Source organism: Monodon monoceros, unplaced genomic scaffold, assembly GCF_005190385.1.
Source record: "Monodon monoceros isolate NGI ecotype Baffin Bay Population unplaced genomic scaffold, NGI_Narwhal_1 Super_Scaffold_3, whole genome shotgun sequence".
NCBI classification, from domain to species: Eukaryota; Metazoa; Chordata; class Mammalia; order Artiodactyla; family Monodontidae; genus Monodon; species Monodon monoceros.
The window spans coordinates 69,129,691-69,135,690 of record NW_021703780.1 but is presented as its reverse complement, the minus strand read 5'-3'; positions in this window follow the sequence as shown (position 1 = coordinate 69,135,690).

Here is a 6,000-nt window from a genome sequence, read left to right as displayed (position 1 = left end):
ACACACACACACACACACACACACACACACACACACACACACACACACTTCCACTACCTTCCAAGCTCTATTTTGATACTTCCCTAATTTCATCTCCCTCCCTCCCTCTACCTAGGATAACCAATATTCAAAAATTTTCTCATTTCTTTTCTTCTCTTTATGGTTGTGTCACTATTTACAAACCCTTAAACAATGAATCCATTAATCTGCCTGAACTTGAACTTGATGTAAATGGATTATATTGTTTGCATGCTTTTGTAACTTCCTCTAGTTTATTCGTTTGGACTGTTATATACTACTCATTGTAGAAGTGTACCACAACTTAGCTATCCATTCTAGCGTGGATGGACATTTGAATTGTTTCCAGTTTTTCACTTTTATCAACGATCTTGCCATATCATTTTGTATATGTTCCTTGGCACACATGTGTAAGTTTTCTGTTAGAGAGTTTCTGCAAGAGTTTTCCAACCCGATATTGGAATTGCTGGGTCTTGGTGCTGGTGCATTGTCACTTTACTGGAGTAATGCCAAAATATTTTTCTAAGTGCTCCAATCCATATTCCATTAACAATGTAATGAGAATCTCCATAGCTCCACATTCTTGCCTACATCTAGTACTGTCAGATTTTTTTGATTATTCCCAGTTCAAAATTATATCTCCATGTAGTTTTAATTCACATTTATCTAATTACCAGTTGAGATCAACTTTGAAGAGGCATATGGTCTGTTTATTTCCTCCCTATTAAATGTCTATTTGTGATTTTTTTTTTCTGTTGAGTTATGACTTTTTATAGGAAAATCTTATCCTTGATACTAATCCTCTGTTGGTTATGGGTTGCAAAATTTTCTCCCAGTTTGCTGTTTTTTATGAAAAAGTTTCTTTAACAATTTTAAAATTGTCAGAACTTCCAATTATTTCCTTTATTGTTTGTGCTTATGTCTTATTTAAAAATGCTTTCCTTACAGAAGTAATAAGGTTATTTTTCTATATTGATTTCTAAAAGTATTTAGAGATGGAATATTTTTGACTTGTCACTAAGGATCTTATTTGCAGTGGTTTTGTTATAGGTTCACTTGACTGGGTTGAATTTTATGGAAAGTTTCTTTTGCGTTTCCTAGGATAATCATGTGGGATTTTTTTTTCTAATTTGTTAATATGAAGAATTGCATTAATCTATTTTCTATATTAAATCAATATTACATTCTTGACCAAACCCAAATTGGTAATGTTATTTTATTGTTTTTATGTATTGCTGAATTTGGTTTGCCAATATTTTATTTACACTTTTTTCATTTATGCTCACGAGTGACACTGGACTGTCATACTGTCCCTGTCTTGTTTGGAATCAAGGTTAGGTTTGGCCTAATAAAATAATTCTCTGGAAGAGTTTATGTAAATTCGGAATTATCTGTTCCTGTTTGGTGGAACTTGCCTATAAAGCCACCTGAGACCAGTGTTTTCTTTTTGTAACATTTCAAGCTTTTGATATTATTTTTAAAACAGTTATAGGATTATTCTTACATTCTCTTCTTTCTTGAGAGTCAATTTTAATAGTTTGTTTTTCTAGGGATTTATCCATTCTACAAAATTTATAAGTTTATTAGCATAAGGTTGTCCATAATAACCTGCTATTAACTATTAATCTCTGTAGCATCTGCAGTTATAGCTTTTCTTTCACTCCTACTATTGCTTATTTGCATATTATCTCTGATTTGAATGATTTTTTTTAATCTCTGCTAGTATTGATGATAACTTTCTATTGATATTAGTCTTTTCAAAGAATCAATGTCTGGGTTTGTTGATCTGTACTCTTGTGTATTTGTTTTCTGTTTTATTAATTTTTGCTTTTAACCTTATTATTGCTTTCCTTCTATTTTCTTTGTTTTTATTCTGTATTTTCCTCCCTAAATCTGTCCGTTGAATGCTTAGTTCATTAATTTGGAGACCTTCCTGTTTTCTAATGGAGTACTGACAGTATAATTCCCCTGTAATACTATTTTAGAGCTTCCCACATAAGTATTTTCTGATTTCATTATTATTTTTCTTTGACACATTAGTTCTTTTTTTTCTTAATTTCCAAATACGTGCAGTTTTTCTGTTTATCTTTTCTGCTGCACATTTTCTCACTTCAGCGCATATAGGTCAGAGAATGCAGCACAGATGACACCAAGTTTCTGAACTTCCTGAGGCTAGCTTTATGGTATAATCCATGGCCAGATTTTGTGCTTGAAAGGAGTGTGTATTCTCCAATTGCTGGGCTCAGTGTTCTATGTAACCCATTAAATCAGGATTGTTAATTGTCCTTTACAATTTTTAATGGTTTCTTGGTTTGCTTGATCTGACAGTTATTGAGAGAGGTGTGTTAAAGCAATTTCTGTTATATAGATAGATTTACCTAGTTCTTGCAGGTCTGTTACTTTTTGGTTTTATATACAGAATATAAATGAACTTTTAAAATTCCAACTCTGACTGGTAGTTTTTGTCTTTTATCTGTAGACATTAATCCATTTATATTCATTGTGAATGTTGACATATTTAAATTTATTTCTTCTATCTTGTCATGTGCTTTGCGTTTGTCATACTTCTTCTGATTCTTCTCTTTTCCTTCTTTTGGATTTTGTTTTTCTATTTAATTTTTCTCTGCTATTTACTTCTTTGATGGACATAGGTTCCATGCTTATTCTTTTAGTAGTCTACTGGTAGTTTTAATAAGCATACTTAGTTTAGCAAAGTCCAAATTGAATTAACATAGTTCCCACCCTCCTGAACAATCCACAAAGCTTAGGATAATCTCACTCCCAGATCACCTTCCTTCCAACTGTTATTGTCCATTATTATTGTCTCAGCTGGAGTTCTTTTACTATTATAAGACAGCATTTTTATTTCAGCTATTATTTTGCTTTGCCACATCCCATTTGGTTTTATTTTTATTATTGCTTTATACAATCATTCACTTAGTCCACTTATTTACCAATGTATTTGCTTATTCTTTCTACTTACGTCAGATTTTCATCTGGACTAATTTTTTTTCTACCTAATATATATCCTTTAGAAATTGAGTCTTAAGGACATTTTATAGCTTACTAATTTGTGGATAAATACTCAGTTTTTGTCCGTGTCTGTATTTGATCACCATTGTTGAAAGAGTCTCACTGAGCTCTAGGTTGACAGTAACTTTTCTCAGCCTTCTCCTCTCAGACTCCACTCCTCTGGGCTCCCTTGTAGTTAAGAAACCAGCAGCCCTTCTAAAGGCTGTTTCCTGGTAGGCAATCTGTGTCTTATCATTGCCTGCTTTAAAGAGTGATTCATTTTCTTTGGTTTTCATCAGTTTCACTATGATGCCTCTATGTTAAATCCTAAATCTGAAAATTGGTAACATTATCTCTTTGATAGTACTTCTCCCTTATTTTGTCTTTTACCACCTTCCAGAACTTGGATTAGATATGTGTTAAACCTTCTCCCACCACCTCCTCTATGTCTTAACCTCTTGGGTGTATCATGCATCTTTTCATCTTCTCACTACATTTGGAATGCACTCTGCCTTCCGTTTTACTAATTCCCTCTACAGCTCTGAGGCTCTGGCTCCAATGTGAACTCATGCTGCTACCTTTAATTGTTGAGTCATCATGGGCCTCTTAACCATTCTCTAGAGGAAGAGCAGGTTTTTCCATTTTAGACCTAGAGACAATAGATTTACTAAGAGAAACATAGACTCTGCTTCGTAATACAGTTACAGCCTCGATGGATCAGTTGCCACACCAGTTCATGCTTATGCTACTTTCCTAACAGACTCCCGAGTATTGCTAGCCAATGCTTTGGTAGGTGATGCCAAGATCCCCGCTGAGTTACTACCAATATCTGTATCCATATGTGGCCACATCAGCGGATGAAATCAACCGTTACAGGCTTCATGCTTCCAGCAAAGAATATAATTTTATCATAATATTGATATCAGTTCCACACTCCACCTGATTTGACCACTAGAAAATGATTTTCTCCCAAGGGAAAGAGGCGAGGTGTTTGGCCCAGAAGGCATGTTCATCTCTGTTCCTTCTTCCTGTCCATCTTTGTCAGATGCTGGAGGTCTTCTTCAGGCTGCTGTCCTTGGCACATTACCCTTTTGGTGCTAAAAGGTATTAATCAGAACCTACTGAGTGGTTTATGCTACCATGAAATTTGTAAACCAAGTAGATTATCGTAAGTGATTTGCTGGTTTGTTTTGTAACTGCCAGAAAAGACACAAAGCAGCAGTAGAGTTCTGCAGACGCTTGTCCCATTTTTCTTCTTTTGCTGTGTTTGGTGGAGCATTTGCTTTCACGGAACAGATGGCTTGGGGTAGACATTCTGAAGCAACTGGTGAAGTCATCCGCAGAGGAAAATATTCTAAAGTGGTTGGGACTTTGGAGGTCTTTAGAGAGGACAGGTGCCCTGCTCAGGGTCACTCAGCCAGTCAGGGATAGGCTTATCACTCCCAGTGAGGACTCCTGTGATGCGCTTGATTCTTCAGGCTCAAGCCTTCTGGAGCAGTACTGATTCTGGGCAGGACTGATTTTGTTCTCAAATGGTCACTGTGGCTTTGGCTGGCATGATCCACTTTCCTGTCTCCATCCCTCCCCTAACAGCAATGAAGCAGCCCTAGCCAAGTGGAGGGTCGTGTTCCTGTGGTCTCAGTGATTGGCTAAGGAATGGCACATAATCCAATCAGAAATACACTGTGACGTTTTTGGGGAATGTCAGAAAAGACATCCTCTTTTCCATTGGACTAGAACCTACAAGGATAAAAGCAGAAACTGAAGTGGCCGTCTTGCTTCCATGAGGGTAAAATCCTTGTGAGAATGGAGCCAACACGGAGGGAGGAGGGCAGATAAATAGAGACAACAGATACTGGTGATGCTTTCTGTGTACCTGGATTCAGGCACACCTGAAGTCACCTTTCCTCTGGTCTTTTCAGTTTTACAACTCAGTCAAACCATGCCTTAGTCCTGATATGTTTTGATCAAGCCATCTCTAGATTCTAATCAAGGGACCACATGACCCCAGTTCTTAGAAACTTTGTCAAGGATTAACTGCTGTAATGGTTCATTTTGTATGTCCACTTGACTGGACTTGGGGATGCTCATATAGCCGGTAAACATTGTTTCTGGGTGTGTCTGTGAGGGTGTTTCTGGAAGAGATTAGCATCTGAATCAGTGGACTGAATAAGGAAGATGACCCTCACCAGTGCAGGTGGGCATGATTCAATCTGTTAAAGGCCTGACTAAAACAAAAAGGCAGAGGAAAAGCAAATGTGTTCTCTTTGGTTGCACTGGAATATCTGTTTTTTTCCTGCCCTTGGACATCTGTGCGCCTGATTCTCAAGCCTTTGAACTCAGACTGGGACTTGCACGATCAGCCCCCTGATTCTCAAGCCTTTTGACTTGGACTGAATTACACCACCAGCATTCCTGGTTCTGCAGCTGGCAGACAGCATATCCTGGGCCTTCTCAGCCTCCTAATCATGTGAGCCAATTCCTAACACAAATCTCCGCTTATCTATTTCTATCTCTGTCTCTGTCTCTATCCCTCTACATCTCCACCTATAACTACATCTATATATCTATATACCCTATTGGTTATGTTTCTCTGGAGAGCTCTGAAAACACAACTGCTTAACTTTTATCTAACAATAGTATTAGCCTGAGGTGATCTACAGACTTGGTGATCTACTCAAACACTGTCCTGGTTCGAAGATGATCCCCAGGACTATTTTGAGTGTATCACATGCTTGTGAATTAATTGGAGAAAATGATTCAAACAAAAAATGAAGGGTATATTTTGAGGAGCAAGAGGTGGTTTACATTCCCTAAGTGCTATTATTCTTGGTCAGTATTAAAATACTCTTTCTGGCAGGAAGTCAGAAGGCTTTGGGGTGAATATAAACTGTGATAGCCCTCTGGATCTGCTCATCCCAGCAAAGACTCTAATTTTACCTTAAATAAGAGAAAGAGAAAGTTAGTAAT